Source organism: Leuciscus leuciscus, assembly GCF_965113295.1.
Source record: "Leuciscus leuciscus genome assembly, chromosome: 13".
In the NCBI taxonomy this organism is placed as follows: domain Eukaryota; kingdom Metazoa; phylum Chordata; class Actinopteri; order Cypriniformes; family Leuciscidae; genus Leuciscus; species Leuciscus leuciscus.
In genome coordinates, this window is record NC_138737.1 from 19,426,914 (window position 1) to 19,453,807 (window position 26,894).

The following is a 26,894-nucleotide window of genomic DNA, read 5'->3' on the forward strand; positions in this document are numbered from 1 at the left end:
CTACCTTGTCCCTCTTTCTTCTCGAGTTTGATATCTCGATTTTGAGGTGGGCCAAACGTGTATTGAAATACAGAGAGCTTGTGTTTGTGGACGTCAGATAAAGCACAAGAGAATAGAGAGAGAGAGAAAAAAAAAACTAAATAACACTGGCTAGGTAAGCTGGCGTACGCCGTAGCATCCCAGCAATCTGCCGAGCGGAAATTTGCATGCCCCGGAAAAGCTATTAAGTTAAAATATACAGTTATTGTACCTTTCTGGGCCTAGCGCCATACAATTGCTTATTGCATGTGCTTATAGCTGGGCCCTAGCAGATGGTAAATCATGAAATTTTATGAAATTATTACACTGGCGAGGTGTTTTGAAAAGGAACAGCTGTGAGAGAGATGGGACATTATAAACACTCACAGGTGTTCCGTCTCTAGCCTCCGCCAGCCCTGACATCAAAAAATTAAATTATAAACAAACCAGCAAATGTTGTAATCTCCTTTGCAGACACACTACTTACAGGGGGAAATTGCTTAAACTAAGCAAAGAATTAAATTTTCATTTGCATAAAATATTTACAGAGGCGAAGAAATTTCATCGCGGGGCTCTCCTCAGTGCTCGGCTGCCAAGTTTTGGGGGGAAAATTGCGGGCGCGCTAGTCGCAGCAGGCTAATGCTAACATGGAGGGAGCTCCATTAGGGACAGCGCTAATGGGTACTTCACCCAATCACATATGGGCGAGAACACCTAATAAGAGCTGGCTGGCCGCTGCCAAACTCTGCTGCGAGCTTGTGTTTCTCATTAAGATTTTATTCCTACCTTAGTATTTAATTAGCCACTTCTGCACGGGGACTGCAGGAGATGGCCTGGGAGTGCTAGCCTGCTAGTGTTTTTGGAAATTCAGACGTAGACGCTCTTATAGCACCGCTCTTCGGGTTCTGGCACACTTTGTGTGACCTGGCTGGACTTCTCAGTGTGAGGGCTTGACAACTGTGGTGACAACTTTGGCATCTATACAGTTGTGTTTTGTCTTGGAGAGCTGGTTTTGTTGTGATAGTAGGCTACTCCTGTTGTGGGAATTGTCATGGTGATCCCATATGACATAAGATTAAAGCTTTTTTTCCTTCTCCATATCCTGAGCTCCCATTGTTAATCAATTAATTACTGGCAATTATAGAAGCATCTGAAGTGAAGTACACAACTTGGTTTGCACTAAAATGATAGACATTACACTCTTTTATTTTACCACAGACAAACTAGTCATATTTTATGGTTTTGTGGCTATTCATAATTTTTATTTTTATTTTTTTTATCATTATAATAGGCTATTATAGGGGTGGGAAAAGACATGCATGTGTGAGTGAAAAATAAGAATGAATACTTGGGAGACTGACATTGTAATGATGCTCTGTTACATTTTCCCAGTCTTGTGTACCTTGTGTTTTCGCATTCTGCCCTGTTCTCTTTCTGTTTTGTAGAGAACTGTTTTGTCTGTTTCTGCCACATTTTGTAGTCCTTTGTAGTTTTCTTGATGATTAGTTCTCTGTGTCCAGGTGTGTCTTGTTAGTCTATTATTACCATATGTGTATTTAAACCCCAGTGATTCCTGTGTTCATTGTCAGTTGTTGTCCTTCAAAGGCTATAATGTTGGTGCTCAGTTCCGTTTTCAGTTCTTTGCGTTTTTGTATGGTTCTAATAAACCGTCTGCACTTGGATCCAGCACACCCTTGTTTCTGATTTGTTGCACAGAAAATACTGATCCCAAATTGTATCTTCTCATTTTCTAAAACTGTTTTTCGTTGAATGTGCATATTAATAGAGGCAACAGTATTGGTATTGGTGATGTTGGCCTTCATGCGTAAAAAAGAAGCCATTAAACAATTAGTCAAAATATCAAATAAGAACAACAGGTTCTAAGTCTAAGTGTGCTGATCAGGTTTTGCTTACATTATTTTGATCTTTCCCTGATAAATGATCATTTACATTGTGAGCTTATTAGGCATAAACTATGTTAAGATTGTGCATTAACACATACTCACAGTGGAAAAGCACACATTTAGAGTAAAAAAACACAAAAAAACACTAATAATGATATCAATCAAGTGCAGGTCATTTGTTTGGTTTTGAAAAGCTGGCAGACATGTGAGAGAGCAGGGACAAAATGAACTGCGATATTCTGACGATATTTCAATGTTGCCAAATGCCAAAAGACGTTTGCTGATCTGAAAGTAATATCGAATGCACTGCCATGGGCTAAGATTGACTTTGTCCTCAACCCTGCGTTGACCGGTTTCACATGGCTGTCATTGATATGATCCGAAATACACTTAGCACAGTGTTGAAAATAATCCTGACATCTAACTAAGCTATATTTGAATCTTAACACATTCAAGTCTCATTTAGTAAGTATATTTACAAGTACACTAGTGGTGGTAAACATCTACTGTTATGTGTAGCCAAATGTCAAATATAATGTATGCATTACGATAAGTTTGTTTTTTACATCCTGCTGTTTTCCAAATTATAATGTCCTTTCATGGCTAAGTATTTATCGTCTATGACAGGATATGCTGGTAAAGTATTCAAATGAGATGCTTGTTTTTCCATAGTTTTGTGAGTGGGCCAACGCACACTAGGCACAGAGGCTGCGCTGCAAGGGATTCTGGGAGAGTCATGCATATTCAAATCCACTGCTGGACACGGTCGCCCTAAATAGGCGAGAAGCGTGCAGTACTTAGGGCGTGATTTGTGTATGTGCGCGTGTGGGTTTGTGTATGAGCGTTTGCGAGTCTGTGTTTTGCTTGTAATATCTTGTACCCCTGGCACGCATTGTACTCTTCCCCTTGCAGGCACAATTTTCACATAAGCTCCGGGCTGCTTTCACCCCTGTCTTGCCATAAGCAAGACAGATGCAGTGAAAGTGAAGCAGTGCATGAAATCAAAGAGTCTCTGATTAAACACCATTGGCCTGGAGACAGTCTGACGAGGCTGCCCTCCAACCAGCACTACCTGAGATGTTAAAAAAGGGGCGTATGAAGAGGGAGGACGCAACCAATGAAGTAGGCAAAATTGCCCTTTCAGTAACAGGATTATATTGATTATTCATTGTACTTTATGGTGTCTGATTTTCACTTATTTGGTATTTAAACAAAATAAAGACCCTGTACCAGAAGTGTATTAATTATCAGTAGTCTTATGTGAAATTATGTGAATTTTTCCTCACAGCAGTCTTTGCAACTTCAGCTAATAAGTCCGAATACTTATTATTTAGTAATACTAACCCTTAAAAGTACAATGAAAACATCCAATGTTGTGCATTTGTTTATATTACTTTCATTAGCGTCATCCATATTCTGAGCAAATAATTTCAGTGTTTTAGATATCTTCATAAATTAATTGGGCTCGTAATTCCAGGTTCAATGTTTTATTGATTTAAGGATTTTGGTTGCAGTAAATTCATTCCATGAATTAGACTTTTTTAAAAGTAACTAATATGTTAGTTTGTTCTGTGATACACATTTTATTATTATTACTATTTCTAAAGAAAAGGCTTTCTTTGCCACACACATTAAGATTATTATTACTATTATTTTTAAATGTGGTTCTGACATCACGTTGGTTCATTAGCAATTGTGATCATGTATACATTTTAAGCCAAAAGTCCAAATCAATACCACATTAGAACTGTACGCTCTCCTCACTTGAACAGAAGCGAGTGGTTTATTGGCAAACTAATCACAGAGGTCGTTAATACCAGCCAATTCTACATATCAGCAGGCAGAATGACCTGAATCTAAATGTAACAGATTTTTCTCATAAATGTTCCAACGGAATCATACAAAAACAAAACAATTTGAGTGACATGATTCTTTGTGATGACAGAAATTGCAATCATATTAGTAGTTAAAGGTGTTCTCTTTCAGATTGTTGGTCTCCTTAGACCTCCTCACGTCTCATGTTGGTGATATTGAGGTTGTGTTACTGGATCTTGAGCATTATCTAAAGGTCATATCAATGAGTCACTGACACAGCAGCTAGCTGTGTATTAGCAGCGGTAAACAAAGCTAAGCAGCTGTCAATGTATGTTTGCAGCCTTTGTGTTGTTCATAGAGAGTTTAAGGTGAATTGTTTTATATTAAATCATTTTACACATAAAGAAATTAACAGTAAATTTGACATTTATCTATAAACAATGTGAAATTGCATAATAATGATCCCAAGTTAGATAGTAGTGATTTAGCATTTGTTTTAAAGTTTCTAGCTTATGTTGTTTTGAATGCATTTTATCTTCTATTGTGGATTTCTTTAGGATTTTTGGCATCAAAGAATGTATTGTGTGTAGCCTAATGTAACTTTGTGTGAAGTACAACTTCACCCACATAGCACATAACCTCATCAGAAACAAAGAATGATATTTTGGGGGTGTTTGAAACTGCTTACATGCTAATGCCACCTGACTGTCAGGAGGCAACAGGCAGACAAAATGCTAATGCTAAAACATAGCTAAATTTATTTCACCTCCAAATATAACTCATGATGGATTGAGCAGATGTGAATCCAACAAAGCATTAGGCTACATATGGTTAATCCACAGTGAAAGTTTTGTGAACACTCTGCTGCTTGTTTATGGTGCTCTAAAGCTAATCTGTAGCTTCTTTAGCTCAACAATGTTTCACTAGAAGTATCTCATTATAACTTCTAATGAAAAATTCAGCCTTTCCAATTGAACCCTTCTGGTTGCATGCTATCTTAGTGGAGAAACTGGGGTTCGTGTAAGACCTGCTATAAACTATAGAAGCAGCTATACTCATTCAATTATATATACTCACTCAAGGTACTGTTAGTGATAAAATGTGCAGTGGGAGTAAATTACAGTTGATACACTACACACAGAAAGAGATTTTGTCTCGACAATTATGCATAAGACGGAATTGATTGTGGAAAAGATTCATTTTTTGGTGTCTAAGTAATTAAAGTAGATTTTTGACCCTACGCGCTGTCTCGTAAAGGTATTTTAAATAGACAGAAAGGCAAAAGTGGGTTCTCAACAGGAGAGGATGCTGAATATAGTAATTAAATGTGCCGGCAAATAGCACCAAACTCATCAACGAGAGCGTTTTTAATGAAATAACACTCTAAATGAACACTGGGAGAAAATAAAAAGTGAGCAATGGCTTTTCGTTGTACTCTGAAATTTTAATTGCCTGTCTGGAGAATATTAGATAAAGCTTGATTAGAAATAAATTGGAAATCTCCGCTGAATGCATCTGCTGATGGGAGTATTATTAAAGCAGACTGCTGTAGAGGACCAGCCCAAAATAAATAAATAAATGAAAAGTGAATCTGGAACTGATTGATTGAACACCAGCCCGTTTTTCCTAGTAGAGATTAAAAAACTTTGATAGACATGAAGGGACTTTTCTCTCTCTCTCTCTCTCTCTCTCTCTCTCTCTCTCTCTCTCTCTCTCTCTCTCTCTCTCTCTCTCTCCTTTATGAATCTTGCCTTTGTTTATTTAGTAGTTTGTCTGTTTTAATTACATTTTTTGTTTTTGGATAACCATTTTGGTAACTGTCAGACATGTCCCATCAAAGCAACAGGTGATAAAAGTATTTTAACTATATATCTGACAGAAATGGTAAAGTAGTATGCTAGTGTGCTATTCCCAAGTTTTCAACCAATAAGCAACACTAGCCTGGAAATCCAGACCCAAATCCGAAAGATTAAGGGTCTGGCATTGAGTAATGAAAATCTCCCAACTCGAGGGGCGGCACCAAGCATGCATTTGAAAATCTCACTGCACGCAACTGGATAACACTACGACCAATCACAACAATAAACCCCATACGCTTAGCTACCAGCGGAGCTAACTGGTAGATTAGACTCTTGCCGTATCCGGTCGGCAAAACAGCAAAAACGTCCTTCTTTTTTTCGAACGATTCGAGCGCTGTCTTCTGTTCCTCTTTTAGATAAAAAGCCAAGTCTAACTCGTTCATTGTAGCGGCCAAAGCCGCTTCAAACAACTGGTGTTCATCCATAGCCATCTTGCAATGTTTACTAATGACTTCAACGTCGCAGCGCTGTCGTCATCTGTTTAGCTCGCATCTGGCCCGCCTATATCAGATAACCCGATGTGATTGGTGCAGCTCGGCTACATGGGCATAGTTAATGAGCATCATTACACGATGCCAGAGTGACTCGCTGAGCAAATTCAAATTGTGCTCTCGCGAGAACTCTGGATTCCCAGGGTAAAGCAACACTACATTTTATCGGTTTATCGGTTGCATGGTTACTATTTATATAGAGTTGTGTTGAGTAGCTCTTACCCACATTGGAAATGTATTGGATTAAAATCCTAATGCTAATGCTTCTCAAGCATTCAACCTGGACTGACTATAAAAGTTGGGAAACATTGGATATTATAAGACAAATCTTGTGAAGATGCCATCTGAAGAAGCATCACATAAGCCATGCACAAGGTATATGATTTACTTTTTCTTATTTTTTGCCATTTTGTTGTGGCAGAAGTGGCTAAGTATGCTAAAGCTAGCTGCAACACATCAGGTGCGTTTGAAACGTCATTTCCTTCAAATGAACAACAATAAATGCTTCCATGTAGTAAAAAAAACGGTTTCATTTGATATGTCACTATATTGTTAAAAAATTCAGATGGCAAAGTACATAATGTACAATGTAACTGCGCAACGTATGCATAATTTGGGGATGCAGCTTTCCAATCTTCAGCAGTGCAATGCGAGGCTTGACAGAACCCGCCCACACACAGTTCTGATTGGCTGAGATGTTTGCTTTCAGTGTCGCTGGTCATGACGTGCCTGGTTAGGATGCGATGTAAAAGACAAGTCGGTATTTACATAACACTAAATGGGTGTGTACGTCCATGAAGAGGTCAAATTGACAAAGAGGTCAAGCAATTAAAAGACATAGACCTTAAAAAGTATCTGAGAACAACGTGAAGAGCCTCGTTCTCTCTTCCTCCTCATTACATATGTCTTCCTCATGTATAAGTGCGACCTCTGACTTTTCCCCCTGATTTATTTCCCGTGTCTGTCGTCATCATTGGTTCCTAGCTGCCGTTAGCACCCAATTAAACTTAAAGGTCTGTGAGAAGAATCCGACTGAAAAATTATTTGAGCCCCCTAATTATATAATTTCCACCTCTGCCTCACATAAATTCCAGCTACGCTTTTAATGGCCTTTAGTACTTGTTCAGCAACTTATAAATTTCAGTGATCCTTGGAAAAGGAGTGAGGAGATGTGCTTTGTAGACGAATCCCGCCATTGCAGAGACTCTGTAATGCTTCCTGCTGACCTTTGGGCGGTAAAGCAGATTTATTAGGCAGTGAACTGCATTTTCCACTGCAAGAGGATGGCGGGCACGTACACCCACTCTTGCCAAGATGTCATCACTGTATGTGAAATCATTTTAATATGGAGTAATGTAAACTCTTTCAAAGTTATGCATGTTTAGAGTATAACATAAAATAAATTATCAATTCATTTTATGTATTGTAAATACATTGGTGCAATTGTCCAGCATGATTTAATTAGAATTCAAAAGTGTTTGTATGAAATGCTTACATTTATGTTTTTTAGTTTTGGATATAATACAATATGGACAACAATAAACCAATCACTTCTATTCAAGCGAGGGGAGCGTACAAGTTAACAAAACATAAAACCATTTTTGTTAGATAAAATCCAAGAGAAACTCACAGGAGAATAACTTGGAAATAACTTACAACCACTACACATGAACACAAACGAGACCGAACCCTGAACAAAAAGAACTCAGGGCTTAAAATACGGGTAATCAACTGAATAGAAACAGGTGTATGGAACTAATTAACAACCAAGGTAACTAACTAGGGAACACAGGCAGGCAAAACAGGGACAGAACACAGTGAAAACGAAACCAAAACTTAACATACACGTTACAACTATTATATATCTCTATCTATCTATCTATCTATCTATCTATCTATATATCTATATATATATATATATATATATACACACACTCACCCCTACAGGCCCTACCCTAAGTCTAACCATTGCTAATTAACCCTTAAATGCATACCATACCTCAGGGTCTTTAGTGACCCGGGACGTCATTTACTACTCTCCTCCTCGAAGTTAGATATCAACGTTCTTAGGATTCCTTAATCAATTCATTATAAACAATATAATAAGAATAATTTTGTTATTTTTTTATTAATTTTTTTTTATAAAAGAATGCCTGTTTTCCCAGTTAACGCTAACGACCCGAGGTGTGTAACAGTGTAAGTATATTTTTTCTGCACAACAAAAACGGAATCTTTGATTACTGAATATGTGCAATTCACCTTTATTCCACAAGGTGGCAATGTCTGATACACAATGATGAAGTGACGTTTCACTCATAGTTACCGCAGACAGAAAACAAAAGAATAGGAAATATCATCAGCAAAACTTGAAATGGCTCAGTGATTTACTGCAGAGCAAGTTCTGAACGCAATCTAATATTAGTGTCACTGTCACTTGATGGTGGATCTGGTGAAGAAGCTGTCAGTGATCAAAATATTGATTTTGAAGATGTTGAAAATGATAGTTTTGAGAATATGTTTGATATTGCGAATATGAGCCAGATGCTGAATGTACTGGGAAATGAGCTCTGACGAGGACAGTGATAATGGTAAAACATCCGCTCAAACTGAACCCTTCCAAACTCCAAAAGGTAACAAAATATTGTTTATTTTATTCTTCTGTAATAATTACTGCAATATCAGGAGAGTTCCCTTTCAAGGGAACTCGCGTTGCGTCGAAATTGACGCTATGGGAACGCACTTGTAAAATCAGTCCAATGGCGTATAGGCGGGTGACGTCATGGCAGGAAGCTATAAAGCGCACCCAGACCAAACATTGTCAGCTTCTGTGTCTTCAGCAAGTGCTCTCTGTGAAATCTGTCTCTGTCTATTTATTGTTGTTTGTCCTCAAGCATATTATATATCTAGACAGGAATATAATGGCGAGCAAACAGCATTTTGGATTGTGTGTTCCTCCCCGCCCTCGCTTCATTACGAGTGGGGATACACGCGATTTATGTGTTGTTTGTTTGGGAGAAGAGCATGCACGGTCAGCTCTAGTAAAATGGGGCTGACAGTGTTCATTCAGAATTCCTGACGTGTAACATATGCACTTCGAGAGTTTTAGCTCTGCTCCTGTTGGCTTTCTTCTCGAGGGTCGATAAAGATTCTTTGGCTTGGATCTCGCGTTTGCCGAGGCAGCGCGTAGATTAAGGCTACGGGTCTGCAATAAAGATTCTGTGACTCGATCTCGGATCTCGCGTGTGCTGAGGCAGCGCGTAGATTACGGGGCTGCAATAAGAATCTAATGGCTCAGATCGCGCGTTTGCCGAGGCAGCACGTAGATTATGAGTCTGCATCTCTGCAATAAGAATCTAGTGGCTCAGATCACGCGTTTGCCGAGACAGCGCGTAGATTATGAGTCTGCATCTCTGCAATAAGAATCTAATGGCTCAGATCGCGCGTTTGCCGAGGCAGCGCGTAGATTATGAGTCTGCATCTCTGCAATAAGAATCTAGTGGCTCAGATCGCGCGTTTGCCGAGGCAACGTGTAGATTAATAGGTCTGATATATTTATACACACAGGGAACTGAGCAGACGGGAATTTCCTTTTCTCTCTTTCTCTATTATGATTGTTTGCAAACTAATCATGTGTTTGTAGACTATTATTGTGGTTCTTTTTGTTTGAGAATATAATATGAATTTAATTCGGAGAAATTAAATATTTGTCTGGCTTTGAAAGAAGATGTATGAAAATAATATATTCTATTTTTCATCCAGACCAAGTTCTATATCTGATCTCTGAGGAGTTAGATGTCTATATTAATGTAGTATTCAGCCTTTCATCCAGACCGTGTTTACTTGTCTGGTTGATATTGGCTGCATTTAATTTTTGAGAGAATTAAATATGTACTCTTCTGATCTCTGAGGAGTTATGTCTATATTAGTATAGTATTCAGCCTTTCATCCAGACCGTTTCTACTTGTCTGGTTGACATTTGGCTGCATTTAATTTTTGAGAAAATTAAATATGTACTTATCTGACCTCTGAGGAGGTAGATTTCGGTGAGGGTCTCAGAGCAGTCAGTTCGGTTGTTCCCTGCCGGTTCGCCGTACAGGGCACCGAATTGGTCGCTTGAGTAACACCTAGAACAGTCTGGAGAGCCTGGTTCTCTTAGTAGATTTTTTGGCAGTGTGGGAACTTCTGCCAAACATATCTCAACAGAAACAGAGTGTTTGCTCCTGATCCCCCAATAAAAGACTGGGGTTGGGTTGGCACTCTCAACTGCAGCCTTCAAGGGGTAAGGCGGATCTGAGGACCGTTATTATTTCCAAGAAGGCTGTGGAGAAAAGGTCCTGATGCTCGAGGGGTCAGGCCAATGAGGGCAATCTCCTCTGAAGGGAAGCGGTTAACACCTCGTTATACGGTGCCCGCTGCCCTTCGGTGCCCTCAGGGGACAATTATGCTAACCCCGCCACCTTGTGTGTTTCGGGGCGCAGCGGTCTCCAGCGAGCACATATCTCAGGGTCCACCCGGAAACGTAGTGGTCCTGGGATGCCCGCCCCCTCCAAGGAGGGTTCCAGAGCAGTCAGTTCGATTGTTCCCTGCCGGTTCGCCGTACAGGGCACCGAATTGGTTGCTCGAATAACACCTACACCAGTCTTGAGAGACTGGTTCTCTTAGTAGATTTTTTGGCAGCGTGGGAACTTCTGCCAAACATATCTCAACAGTAGCAGAGCATCTGCTCCCGAGCCCCCACTAAAGGACTGGGGTTCGGGCTGGCACTCTCAACCACAGCCTTTAAGGAGTAAGACAGATCTGAGGACCATCATTATTTCGAAGAAGGCTGTGGGGAAAATGTCCTGACGCCTGAGGGGTCAGGCCAACGAGGGCAGTCTCCCCCGAAGTAAAGCGGTTAACACCTCATTATACGGTGCCCGCTGCCTTTCGGTGCCCTCAGGGGACCATTATGCTAACCCCGCCACCTTGTGTGTTTCGGGGCGCAGTGGTCTCCGGTGAGCACATATCTCAGGGTCCACCCGGAAACGTAGTGGTCCTGGGATGCTTGCCCCCTCCGAGGAGGGTCCCAGAGCAGTCAGTTCAGTCGTTCCCTGCCGGTTCGCGTTACAGGACGACGGACTGACTGTTCAACAACAACTAAATCCAGAAGCCGGTCTCGAGAGGCTGGTACCTCTGCTAAAATTTTTGACAGCGTGGAAGATGCTGCCAAATATTTCTTGTTGGGTCCTGCAGACCATAGAAAAGGGTTATCATCGGGTCTCGCCCGCCCAGGTTTATGGGGGTCCTATCCGCCGTGGTGGGCCCCAAGCAGGTTCTGGTAATGGAACAAGAAGTGAAAACCCTGTTGGAGAAAGGGGCCATAGAACATGTACCTCCCTCCAGCAGGGACACCAGTTTGAGGCCACGATCTCTCTAGAGCTCCCTGCACAGAAAACAAACCGGTTTCCTCCATGGTGCGTTGAAGCAGGAGCAGTATGGCGGCTTTGTAGCCTTGTATTAGGGGTATCCCTACAAGAGGTGCTAGATGCGGCGGGCGGTTCCTTTCCGCACACACTCATCGGGTTTAAAACCTATTTCTGGGCTTCACTCCTGGGTCCCAGGTTATTCTGTCTTTGTTGTGCTCGCCTGATTTCACACAAGACAGGCACTGGTCACTATGGTGGCGTTGGTATAGACGTTCCCATAGCGTCAATTTCGACGCAACGCGAGTTCCCTTGAAAGGGAACGCCTCGGTTACGACTGTAACCTCGGTTCCCTGAAGAGGGAACGAGCGTTGCGTCACCTTGCCATACTTCCGGCGTGCCTGTGATCGACTTGCTTCGACCTATCAGAAGTTGACAATGTTTGGTCTGGGTGCGCTTTATAGCTTCCTGCCATGACGTCACCCGCCTATACGCCATTGGACTGATTTTACAAGTGCTTCATGATGCAATCACGCAATGCGTTCCCATAGCGTCAATTTCGACGCAACGCTCGTTCCCTCTTCAGGGAACCGAGGTTACAGTCGTAACCGAGGCGTTTTATATTATCATGATTATAGATCCATCCGTGTTAGATATAGGTCTGGTAAAGACCTGAATATGTAATAATAATGATTGGCAAAACATGTATCATGCATTTAAAGGTTAATAGGGAGATACAAATACACAGTGATCATTTTAGGTACAATTTTATAAATACATTTTTGTGAGTTTTGAATTGAGTTGACGTGATGGCATTGAGCATATTTAATTATTCTCATGTTTTAAACACAACAAATCAATGTATTAATAGCATGAATTCGGTATTTTATGAACCTAAAAAGATTTGAAATCATTTATGACTATAAAGTTGTAGTTTGTTTTAGATTCTTTAACTGTGTTGTTAATATTGTATTGTTCAGTGTCTCTGCAAGAAATTAGTGAACCTGGTGCTAAAACAATGCAGACAGCACATGCAAATAATCAGTGGCCGAAATAAATTTTCAAGGAATTCCCATATGAAATCTTTCTTTTTCTGTCAATTTGTAAGACTGATTCGATAGATCAAAACAACACCCCCCAACTCCCAACAAACAAACAAACAAACAAACTCACCTTTCTAGAAATGACCGGTCTGTTTATGCCTGTAATTGGCTTGGCTTGATGTTTTCAATACAATGAGGAACAAAAGGCCGTTTTGGTGAAATAAGTAGCCCAGGATAACAGTAGCCATCAGGGTGACAGGCAGGGCAGGAGGTCAGCAGACTGCAGAGCATGTTCAGTGGGGCGCTGGGTAATAGAGGACACTGGGGACACTCCAGCCCAGTCGGCCATGAGAGAGAGAGAGAGAGAGAGTCTGTGTTTTAATAAGACAGACACACACTGAGGTATCAGCGAAAAAAAAAAAAAAAAAAAAATGAGAGAGAAAAAAGAAAGTTACTTTTTTTTTTACTAATACCAGCCATGTATTCCTGCTGATGAGTACAGTTACATGATTCTAGACGGGTGTTAGGGGGTCAGTAATATGGCACCCTCTTTTTGCCCCCTAAAAATCTATTGATTAATAAAAAAAAAAATGCAATTCATACATCAAAATCATAATGGATCAAAATCTTCATTAAAATCTCATGAAATAGTTTGGCATTAATATTTCTTAGGAAAAATACAGTGAAGTATGTTAATACAATTAATATAACACAGTATAATATAATATAATATAATATAATATAATATAATATAATATAATATAATACAATATAATATAATATAAACTATGGCATCTAATTGGGTAAAAAAATTCAAGTTATAAAACAAGACAGCAAAAGAGAATCATCATCACCACCTTCTCACATGCGTTTTCTTCACAAATATAACTCACAGTCTGGATCAGGTTAATGTGATTCTCTTGTTGGTGTGAGAGTGAGATATAGTTATTGTGTCTCAATGTTTTTCCTTTTCCCTTTTCCTCCATTTTGATAACATTGATTAGACGAGGGGAAAAAAGGAGAGATAGAGAAGGAGAGAGAGGTGAAGATGCCGACATTCTATCACGGCAGACACATATTGACTGGCAGTCTGAAACTAGTCACTCACTCATCAGGGCTGGCTGGGCTGATTGAGTTGCCAGGAGCGCGTAAATGAGGCCTCCATCCACTGCGCTTTGAAATGAACTGCAATCTTTTTCGGGCCTTGTTGTTTGGGCAGCTGAGAGAAAGAAAACGACAGAGAGGGAAAGAAAGAGAGGGGGATGGAGATGGATTTAAAACCCTAGAGTATGGAGGAGAATAAGTTTATTGAAAGAAAAGGGTGAGAGAAGATAAAACGTGTGCAATAATGAGCGAATCTGAAATGGTGGAGCTGATGTGTTTTGGGACAAGTCATTTTAAGTACTGGGACAAAGGCTACTAACAGGACAAATTGTATGTATTAAGGAATTATTTTGTATGAGTCTGAAGTATTCGCTTATGTTTGATACATATCTCTTCCATTGCCTCATAAAATCTGTGTTTTCCGTTGCCTGACACTAGTACTGTAAGATAAATAATGTCTCAAACATTCAGTATATTATAAAATTACATTACTTTGAAAAATAAATTAACAGACTACAGGATGGGTTTTTAGTTCCATCTATTAATTTGCTACAATAGTAAGACATTACAAAATGCATGATGAAATAATAATATTTTTCATATCACACATATATTAAATGCAAATGCCATTTTGTTGATGGCAACTTCTTCCTTCAGTCAAGACAATTTTTAAGTCAAATTTAAATTTACTTTTTTCTTAAGATTAATATACATTGTGGTCACACTTTAGTTTGGGGAACACTGAACACATAATCACTATTAATACGAGTCTACAACTTTTACCTCAATAAACTACTAATTTACTGCTTAATAATTGTTAGTAGTTGTAGCAGTGGTTAGGTTAAGGTATTTGGTAGGTTTAAGGGATGTAGAATATATGGCATTAATATTAAAAGTAGCCTACCAATAAAAGCCAATATGATAGTAATATGCAAGCTAATAAGCCACTTAAAGGGTAATTCTCGCCAAAATGCAACCTATGGTCTTTTTGTTAATCTACCCGAGGCAAACTTTCGTTCAAAAGCATAATTAGAATGCTTTTGCACTTTTAAGTTTGACCGTTTTCGTTTTCGGTCAAATTGCCTTTTGAATGGCACTTCTATGATAGCATCAAAAATCACTATTTTTAAAACACTAAGAAGGCTCGACACAACATGAAACTTTGCTCGAAGTATCACCAGGGGCTCTACACATGAACTCGGGCATTGAGAACATTGTTTGTGTACACAGAGTTTACTAAAAATAAAGATTTTGAACAACTCACTGTAGCTGTTTCCTCCGGCATTTTGTCAGGCAAAAATAGTCGATCTCCGAATGCGAAACTGACTCAGAATTTTAGTATTGTTTCTTATGAGGATCCTTTTTTCAAATACAAGGTAAATATCGATTTTCACTAACGACAAAACAACAAATTATCCGTGAATTTATCTGGAACTAAGCTTTAGGAGCTTTCCATCTTTACTCTCCTGTCTCCTCCCTGTTACGTTGCATTCGGAGATCGACTATTTTTGACTGTCAAAATGCCGGCGGACACAACTACAGTGGGTTGTTCAAAATCTTTCTTTATAGTAAACTCTGTGTACACAAACAATGAACGAAAATACGGTCAACTTAAAAGTGGCGTTTCCATCCTAATTATGCTTTTAAACTAAAGTTTGTCTCGGGTAGATTAACAAAAAATACCCTAGGTTGCATTTTGGCGAGAGTTACTCTTTAATAGTGTGAATTTGTCCCCATATAAAGAAAATGGATTGTGAGGGATAATGCAATATCATAATTTTGTTATAATAAAGAAATAAATGCACATTTATATTATTAACATTCATTAATGAAATTAATATTCTACATTGACAAGGAAATAAAACAACTTGGACACTTAGCCTATTTTTTTCATAATAGCCTTAGATCACTATAACATAAATAAAAAAAACATTGATGTGCATATAGAGCCCTTAGAAAGAAAGGAAGACATGGATGTTTATATTTTATATGTATTTCTCCACCTCATTTCTCTTTTCCTCTAGGAGTCACCATAGTCTGCTTTCTCTCAGGTCCTGGACTGTGCCCTCACATTTTACCTTTCATGACCTCACTAACACTGGCCCAGACCTCAGTTAGTGCAACTAAAAGGGGTGGACAAAGGTTTGTGTTCTCAGTGTTTCCTGAAAGCTTCTATGTCTCTCTCTATTCCTCTGAATTTTCAATTGAGTGCTCTTTATTGGTTGGACAAAACAAATGGACATTTGCTTTGACATAAGGTTTGCCAATTCAAAAGTTTGGAGTCAGTGAGAAATCAGTATTTATTTGATCAAAATAGAGTAAAAACAGTAACATTGTGAAATATTATTACAATTTAAAATAACTGTTTTCTATTTAAATGTTTTAAAATGTAAATCATTCATGTGGTGACAAAACTGAATTTTTAGCTGTCATTACTCCAGTCTTCGGTGTCACGTGATCCTTCAGAAATCATTCTAAAAGCTCAAGAAACATTTCTTCTTATTATGAATGTTGAAAACACTTGTGCTGCTTTTTATTATATATTTTTGATGAATGGAAAGTTAAAAAGAACAACATTTATTTAAAACAAATGTGTACAAATTTAAACATCTTTACTGTCACTTTTAATCAATTGAATGCATTCTTGCTAAATAAAATTATTCATTTATTTTATTTTTTCTTTCTTTTAATCTTTTTGACCCCAAATCTTTGAATGGTAGTGTAGAAGAAAGTCAAATAAAAATAATGTATTGCAATGCTACTGTATTAAAATGACATATCAATGGTGCAAAATCAAAAATAAATTTAAGTTAAAAAACTGGTGCAGAGTAACAAAGAAAGTAGCAATTAAAACATTTAAATATAAATAAAGACACACACTGTGCTACCACAGAGCTGTCCAATGAGATGAGGAGTTTTGTTTATTAACCCATTAAGGGCCCTATCTTACACCAGGCGCAATGCAGCGCCAAGCGCGATGCAAGTGTTTTTTGCTAGTTTCAGTCTGACGCAGTTATCATTTTCATGTCCTGCGCCACGTTGTTTAAATAGCAATATTTGCACCCATTTGTACACCAATGGGCGTGCTGGTCTGAAAATGAGGTGTGTTCTGGCGCATTGTTGGCACGTTGTTATTTTGAGGCAACAGAAATAGACTGCGCCATTGACCAACTGAAACCTGGTCTAAAGTCAATGGCGCAATATATATATATTTTTGTTATTTAAAGATGTTAGTAATATTTTTGTTATTTAAAGAAGTAATGTGTGCCTTTAGGCGGGTCCACAACGCGTGTCCACTCTGCTTATTAAACACAAAGGGACGCACACCAGCACACAAACATACCAAATATTTAAAATAAAAGGATTACAATGTAAAAGATTATTATTGTGTACATAAAGATATGGTGGAATTCGGCTTGTCCTGTAGATGGTCTGCTTGCGCACTTTTACCTCGCGCACGAGCAGTTCCGGTTGCGCTCTGGAGACGGCTTCGGTCTTTCAAATTCCGTCATGTAAATAGCGAATCTGCCATGGCGCGAGCGCAACTGGCATTTAAAGAGAATGGGAGATGAGACTCTGATTGGTTTAACGGACGTAAATCCCAAAACACACCCATTTTTCCCGTCGTTAAACTAGCAAAAGTGGATTCGGACACACCCTAAGTGAACTTGCGCCCTGTGCTTTAGACCATGCGCTTAGATCATCAAAATAGGGCCCTTAATGTGTTTATCTGTTTAATTTAGTGGTAATTTTTTTTCCATATATCAGTGTACTTCATGTATTCGGCAGGTCTGTCTCGATTTACCTTGATCGCAGTGTGGACACAAGCTTTCTTCCTGTGGCAGCCATGTTTTCCTGTGTCTGCCCTTTTCTATAGTGAGGTTCTTCCACTGAGTCTCTCTCTGTCTCACTATCTCAGCTCACTGGAGATGCACAGACTGTGTGGAGCTAATTATAGTTAATGAAAGCTTGTTGGTGTATGAGATAGAAGAGCAGAAAAGAAGAAGAGTTCACGCTGAGGGTAGATGTCAACTGGCTTGAACCGGAGGGTATCGCACAATTTGTTTAAACCCGGAGAAACTCTCTCTGCATGATCATTTTCCTTTGGGGTCTGTTTCCGATTTTTTTTGTCTTCTTAAAAATATTGTAAATTGACTTGTCTTCATTAGGTTAATGAAAGGGCTCCTGTGTTTATCTTTTAAACGGATAATCTAATCGCTTACTTCCTGTCTCTGAAGATCATTTCAACACGAGTCGCTTACAGTGAAGTGTTTTTTCATTTGCGGGACGTGCGGTGAAGTATGCAAGGTGTGTGTTAAGACGCCGTGTATGTGTGTGTCGTAGCCATCCGTGACTGATAGCAACACTTCCTGTGTTCTCAGTAAGCACGCAGGGGGTAAAGGATTAGGATAAACACACTGACTCCAGGGCATTGGAGTGTGTTTTCCAAACGGGCGGTCCATAGGGCAAACTAACTGTGCTGTAATGTGAACAGTAGGGTGTTGATGGTGGGGCCGGGGAAGGAGTGAGGTGAAGCTCGGAGGGGGCCGTAAACCCTGAAAGCGGGAGGAAAACATGGATTTGTCTGGCCATGTTTTAAAAAAGCCAGTGACTGCACTATAAATCAGCTGTGCTTGTGAAATGTCCGTGACATTGGCCTTCACCCCTGGGCCCTATAGAAATCAGAGCAGCAGTAAAACTAAAGTACCTACACACACTGTCCGCCGAAACCCCACCGCAAACGCACACACATACAGTGTTTCAACACTGAATGGACTTAAACATCACACATAACACAGTAACTTCTTTTTAAAGGGATAGTGCACTCAAAAAAATCAACATTCTGTCATTATTCGTCCTCATGTCGTTCCAGACCTGACCTGACTGATATGACTTTTTCTTGTGTTTTTTTTTTTTTTTAATGGAACATTTTCTGTAACAAAAGAAAACACTGAAAAACACCACAAAAAGTGTTGATAATCTTTGACTTCAGTGAGCTGTTAATTCAACAACCGCTGCAACTGAATCACTGAATCAGTGAGTCATTGAAGAGTCATTTTGATTTGTGAAAGAATCATTCATTCCAATTTTTTGAACCAGATCAGATGATTTGTTCACTGATCAGAACTTTTTTAATTCTGGTGCTTTCTTTGTCTCTTTTTTATAGCAGTGAAGCGTCTTCATACTCTCATTTTGTGTTCCACTAATAAATAAATAATAATAATAATAATAAAATAAGACAATATGAGTTAGGAATGAGTGCAATTGAGTAAATAATGTCAAAGTGCACTGTTGATCAACAGCCCAGATGAGCACAGCCTTTGACTTGGGAAACTAACTGTCACACATCTGCATGTTTCTGTTTTGATGTGTGCACATTTCTGACGGCTTGTACCGGTGTATTTGAGCTGTTGGACATTTGCAACTTCAGCTTCCATTAACAACTGAATTAACATGTGAGAGACAAAGCAAATCTGACATCACGGACTTGATTAAGAAGTTAGGGGAAAATTGGCACATGCCCAGAACAGTCTGACTCTTGTCACTTGACTCCCAGGCATTCAGATGGGATGGGTAATAGAAATTACACAACAACCGTCCGTTCATCCATCCATCCATCCATCCGTATTTCTTTTTAATATGTGAGGTGATGCAATGTTTTTTTCATTACTTACAGTAATTTAATTTAAAAAGTTGCTTGATTGCAGATACAATTAACATACTTTTTTAACAAATTAAACATATGGAACTCTGTTCACTAAGTACTGTTATTATTTTTTCATAAATCTTAGTGATAATGACCCCCTCAAGTTTCAGAATGGAGTTGATGAATGCTACCTGCGCTGGCCTGACCGCAGCAACATGTGGCAGCGAGAGCCACACACTTTTAGCTGATGTCCCTATAGAGGCCTGTAACGTGTGAAGTTTTACGGGGAAGCCTGTAAAGTGTAACGTGGCTCTTAAAGTAAATCAACTTCCATTTTCACTCCTCCCTCTCCCTCCATCTCTCCCTCAGACACACGTGCCAGACTAATTCTTTCCTCACAGGAACACTTCTGAGCTTCAGTTAAGCTTGGCCGCTGTTTGATTCTATATCCATGTGTCCTGTCCTTTCTATTTCCGTCCATCCACCCCACATCTGTCCTCCAAGTTGCCGAGAGACAAGTGGACACATCCAATAAATCACTTGACCGAAACTTTTCTTTTTGTCCAGATCTCAACTCCAACCTAAACACAAACACACACACACACACACACACACATACTCTCTCTCCTTTCACCCCATGCTTCTTTTTTCCTGCTGAAGTCACTTAAATAGAAGGATCGCAGTGGGAGACATAATGTGCAGGAGTAATAAGGTGATCCCGGCTGGGGTCACGGCTCAAGCGCTCTCTGTGCTCGGCTGCTCGGGCTCTGGGCTCTATGCGAGTTAATGGCCTGTGGTCAGTGAGCCAGAGGGCCCATAAAGACCCCATGCATTTCGCGCTCGCACCCCTCTGCCGTCGTAGACACTGCTGATCCCATCCAGATAACTACACTAACTGCACACAATCTCCGCTGTGGATTTCACACAGTGAGCACCAGTAAATCAAGAAGCACTTATCAGCTCATTTCACATGCCCTTCAAGTTTGATCACGATCTGCACACCTGTGCGTCAAAAGGCGTACACGCACATTAGCGTATTATGACACTCAGTGTATTATTAACTCTGCTGAATGTAGGCAGTGTAATGCTTTAAACATTCTAAGAAATTTAAGAGATAAAACTACTACTAAAAAGGTACCTTTCGGAGATATCTTTAGTCTAGGGCTCTTCTGATTCAATCATATATATCATTATGGTTTTCTAACAATATCACATCAATTCTTCAATACCTTGAGACTATTTATTTATTTATTTATTTATTTATTTATTTATTTATTTATTTATGTGTTTGTTTGTTTGTTTGTTTGTTTTTGTTTATTTATTTGTTTGGTTTGTTTGTTTGTTTGTTTATTTATTTATACATTTATTTTAAAATATATACAATATTTAATATTAATATTATTATTATTATTGTCATCAATATTATTATACTTATGTTTATATTACTTTCTACTCTATGTCTTCTTTTCTTCTTCTTATTAAATTGTTAAAAAACATATTACTTATTAAGGAATACTACTACTAATAATAATAAGAATATATTAGTAGTAGTAGTAGTAGTATACCATCCCATAATTAATAATATAATAGTTGGGAATTGATATTATTAATAGTAAATTAAAAGAATATGATGAAGTAAAAGAATGATTACTATTCCCTATTAATTAAAATGATTTAAAAAAATGTAAATGAAATTTAAAAATAATTAATTAAACGCAAAACTATAACCTTAGGTTGCACAAAGCCAAATTGTAAATGTAAAAAAAAAAAAAAAAAAAAAACCTTAACGCAGAAATGTAGCTGATTATTTAGAATTAATCTCAATATGTGGTGTATTTGTAGAGTGGAAGAGAAGAACAGGGGGAGGGAGGAGTGTCTGTTAATGGCTGTATGTAAGGGAGGGGGGTAATGAGGCCATGCAGGGGAGGTGTGAGAGTGGCACTGCGGTGAAACAGTGGGGTGTAGCTAACACTTCAGCATTTACAGTGATTACATGTGAACCCCTGTCACACAACATGAGCGCCCTCAGGGTACCGAATTAAACTCCACTGTTTTTGCTTCACATTTCTTGCCATTTCCTAGCCGTCCCTTGCTTTAAATTTGCTTTCATTTTCTGTATTACTTCTCGTCTTTTGGTCAACACTGGCGTATTTAGTTTGCTTCATTTGGTTTTCCTGTCAGCCATCATCAGTGGTGCATTAACAACTTAACTCAAATTAGCATGCTTGTGCTCACAAACATGCCAGGGAGTCCACAATTCATACATGCAGCAACTTTTTTCTGATTTTAAAGAAACACTGAAACGCAAAAACAAACAGGGTCCAAAATATTATACATATATACACAAATATATATGTGTGTGTTGTGTTTATTGTTTCTTTTAAATAAAATAGCTATATACAATATATAATATAATATATAATATGAATTTAATAACATAAATACTTTCAACTTTTTTTGTAAATAATATGCATTTATATTTATAAAAAATATTTTTGTCCTTGTTTCTGACCAACAGTGCAGGAGAATTTGTCACAGCATCTCCCTCATTTTCTCACTAAAGTTGCACAAAAACATGATGCATCTTGACTTTGTCCCTCATATTATCAATTTTGGTGGCTTAATACGAGGAATATTCCACACATGGAGTTCTGGAGGAAAAAGCCTTTGGGCATCTTATAGATAAACCTTAGATGATACAATTTCAACTGTGGTAAAAGTTAATAAAGTTACCAGCGAACTGGCCAGTTTTATTTACTCGCCAAAGTCAATTGTTACTCACATTCGGCGCTTGGCGAGTATTCATTTTGGACCCTGCTGATAAAAAAAAATACACAAGATCCCAGCAATCGCTCTTTCCGGGTTTATTTATTTGTTTGTTTTCAGCAAGAAACAAAAATCTACCTCCAACCGAAAGCCTCCCGACTAAACGCACACACACACACACACTTAAAAACCCTGACAAAGGCATCACGTACAACATGTAGCGCCTTGGGTATCACGACACTACTAAAATAAACCATAGCAACAGCGGCTTAGAGAGTAGACAGGTGAATTTAGCCCCATAAAACCTTTACTAATAGAGTTTACTCTCATTTACAGGCCCAAAACAATTCAATTGTCAGCAGGGCTCGACAACTTCCACAGTCAGAGCTGAATGAGGAGCAACAGTAATGCTTCTAATGCAGACTGGTCCAGTTCACTCCCTCCTGAGGGCCACTGCTATAATAACAGACCTGATATTGCATTCAGGCTCTAGTGACACAAGCCATTTAGATTACTCACACAGAACTCCTCTCTGGGTCTCTGCTTTAAATGAAAGAGGTTTATGAATGGAGAGTTTAGGTGCTACAGTCAAACGTTTGAATAAATCTTAAGGACACACAGTCAAAAGGGACAATGAGGGCTGTGAAAAATACATATACTGTGTATGTATGTTTAGTGGATTAATTTCAAGCTTTCATGCCCTTGGCACTGGATTGTTCGGTGAAAACTCCATTAAACTGGGCTGGATTTGCTGGTTATTTTATTATTGCTATGTATCAGTATAACCAAACTCGATTACTAAGGCTTCTAAATTTGAAAAGGCAGAATGCCTTCAATATATATACAGTTCTCTCTCTGAGGTGTCTGAATGAATATATGTTTGAATATATACCTCTATATGTCTTGATTTATTGCTGACTCTCATGTATTGAGTTACCCACAGCCAGTCATTACATTTTAGCATGCTCTCTTACAATATACCCAGGTTGCCAAATGAGCCAATGGAAAGTAAATTCAGTTTCCTGACAATAATATTTCTTAACGGCCACAAAACAGTATTTTGCAATTTTCACAATGTGTCACATGATCCTTCAGAAATCATTCTAATTTGCTGATTTGGTGATCAAGAAAGATTTATTATTATCATTAATAATATTATTATTAACAATGTTGAAAATAGTTGTGCTGGTTTTTTTTAGGAAGCTTTTTTTTTGGAGGGGGGATACTTTGAATGTAAAGTAAACCACACAAATAGTTGATTTGAAATAAAAACAGTGAAACTATGTAAATCTAAATAAAAAGGTATGACTTTCTTTTTTTATTTTTTTTTATCATTCTAATCCCACATATTTGAACGGTAGTTAAAGGTCCCATGACATGCTACTTTTTGTAGGCTTTAATATAGGCCTTAGTGGTCCTTAGTACTGTATCTGAAATCTCTTTCCAAAAATTCAGCCTCGGTGCAGAATTATAGCCACTACAAGCCAGTCCCAGAATGAGCTTCCTTCAGACAGGCCGTTTCGGTGTCTGTAGCTTTAAATACTAATGAGGAGGAGAAAGGCGGCGCAAGGTGGAGGGTGGGTGTGGCCTTGACCATCTTGCGCAACGGTAACGTGGCGTGCATGTTTACGTTGGATATAGCAATGGCACGAAGACACGCAGTCTTTCAAGCATTTCAGTTTGACCCAGAATCTGATCCAGATGGAGAAGCAACGGATGAAGAAGTTGCAACTCAGCGGCTCCAGCAGGACGTTTCCGAATGGTTAGTTTAAAATATTATGTCTGGATACGGTACTTTATTCGGATGGTTTACAGTTATCATCATGTAGCTAACGCTAACCTACTGTTGCCTTTTCATGAGAGATCTGTAACGTCTGTATTTATCTTATTACAATTACATATAGCTCTGCGATCTTGAAATGCGGATATCGCGCGCGCCATATAACCAACAGGAAAACGGTTATCCAAATAACAAAGACGTGTACAACACTCGCGTTACAGTGTGTGTGTATTCACACACATAAACTGCATAGCTAATGTTACAGCCACATTCTACGTGTAAAATCTAGGTAACCATAAACAGTAAAGCAACACACTTATATATCATTAGTTGACTTACTTGTCCGAGGTGTGTAGCTGAGCCAAAGAGAGTGATCCAGACTTTAGTTTCAGACGTTCAGCAAGCCCAGCTCTGTATTGACCCTTCGGTGTTCATTTGTACATCCAATTATTGAGCAATTGTTATGCTTCGCTCGCTCAAAAGCCATGATATCTCTCGTGGACAAACTAAAATCGCGCACACGCGTTCCTACTTCCTAGCGCATTTTCTCATGGGCGGAAAATATTCTCTGGGCGGGCAAAGCAGAGACAGGGGAGGTAACATTTCCTCCTTATGACGTCATAAGGAGGAGATTCAAGATCAGCGCGTATGAGCCTCCATTTTCTCAAAGGCAGAGAAAGATAGCAAAAGCTTGATTTACACCGATTGAAATTTTTAGAAACTTGGGGACCATATACAGGCTAGGGGAACTCATATTAATGTTAAAAAACCTCAGAAAGTGAAAATTTCATGTCATGGGACCTTTAAGAGTAAATGTAAGTAAGTGTAGAATGACAGGTTAAAACTAAACTTAATCAATTGTTTACTCATATTAATGCACTTGGTGAGTGTTCATTTTGCACCTTGAATATGAGTGATTTAAATCCTTGTGTTTCTAGACCTAAAGTGAAGCATCAGAAATCTTAGTTTCTCAATTATTTTAAACTTTTGTGTCCCGTCAGCTTATGTATTTACTACCAAGCATTTTGTATGCTTTCGTAGTCTTCATAATTAATTTTTTGGGGGATCAGCAGCAAACTATCACTTTGATTGATCTTGCCTTTCATCGTGGGGGCCTTAATTGTTGATCTTCATTGAACATGATCAGCGCACATCGACATGTCATCTCTGGATTAAGTGATGCTGTCAGCTTGTGGCAAAACAGAAAACAATACATCCATGCAGACATGATTCCATCGACCTGCTCTTCTCTCTCTTTCTCTGTCTTGCTGTCTTTCACTCACTTGTTCAAGCTCCTAACACATGTGGTCCTTGCATATCATCACTGTAAATCTGCAATTGATTTGAATCTGCAATTGATAAAATGGCGAGTAAAATTTTTACTTCTTACTTTACATTTATTTTAACCTGTCAATCTACCCTTGTTCCACTCTCTATATTCAGCAGTTTTCTTTATGGCATCTGTCAAAAAAGCACCAATGTACTCAATTGTAACATGGAGGTGAATGTGGAGAGAAAATGCACATGCATCCGTGGAAGGACAAACCGACCAGGAACACATGAGCAAGCAAGACACACATGGAATCAATGATAGACAAACTACAACTAGACTAAAAATATACAGGAAATAGGAACTGAATAGACTTCAAAATAAAAAAAATACCGTCCAAAACCACATAAAACAGACCAAAACCATGACCAAAAAGGTGTGGTAAAAACAAACACACACACACACACACACACACCTGGATGTACCAACTATTTGTTTACTACGAAAGGCATTTCCTACATAATTACAAGCTTTTAATCTAACTCAGTAGTATCTAAAACTTGGAGCTTTTTCAAAATATGAGCATGTTGCTCCCATTTTCTTTTTATCTGCTTTAGCCACATCCTCTGTTCCACACAAAAACACTTCCATCTTCAACAGAATGGCTATAATCACTTTCTTAACACCCCTGCCTCCCCTGCCCATCCAGTGAGAGATATCCTTGAGCCTCACCTCCATCTCTTTGCCAGGTCAGGCAGTGATAGTACTGATAGTGAGCTATAGTTTAGGTCCAGATCTGCTATCTTGCCCTTGAATGATGGAGGAAAGCGAATGGGGAGGTGTTTATTGTCACCCAGACGGTCCACAATGCGGCCGGTTTGCGCAAGGCCCCTCCGTGGCTTCCTCCTCCCCCCACCAATATAATTCATGGGGTGGCACCATTGTGTGGGTGACTGATAAGGCCTTCACTTTGGACCGTTCTGGTCACTTGTCTCAAGGAGACTCCAAAGAAACTTCACTCAGTACAAATGGTGGTGGAAATGTGCTTTTCTCTCGCTCTCTCTCTCTCTCTCTCGCTCGCTCTCTCACTCGTTTCAGAGAAGTCGAAAGCTAATACTAAAACCTTCACAGAGAAAACTATAGTATTAGCAAATATTCAAGTGGGGCTTTGTACTCCTGAGTCATTTCACTGTAGCCTATAGCCTACATTTCAATGTAGGGCCCCCCCCCCAATAAAAGAAATTATGGCTAATTTAATATATCAATATTCCCAGTTTCTGTTATAAAAAAAAAAGTCTGAAAACAAATAGCTTTGGAAATATCTTATCATAATGATTATTTTATTTATTTTTATTTTATTTTATTTTTATTTTACTGTCTACTGTTAACGATTTGAACAAACTTCTACCTCTGAATATCAATATTTTGTGTACAGTGTCTTGTCCCAAAAAATGTTCTTCAGACAGAATATCGAAGTGACTTGGGGCTGGAGACTGGACCGTAATCAATCCCCTAAAAGAACCCAAAACAACCTAGCAACGGCATAGCAACCACAGAGCAGTGTGCTAAAACCTCTCAAAACACCTTAGCAATATCATGGCAACACCCTGGAAACGGCACAGAGATTTGCATTTACAAAGACATAAACACATCTACCACAACAAATATTTATGAAACAATTTGAGTTGAGCATCTGAGCAAAGATCATAGATCTTGCTATGGATCTGCATGGATGGACACATTTATGGCTTCTTATTGGTGTTACAATCACATGAAGTACAGTCAACAAATAAAT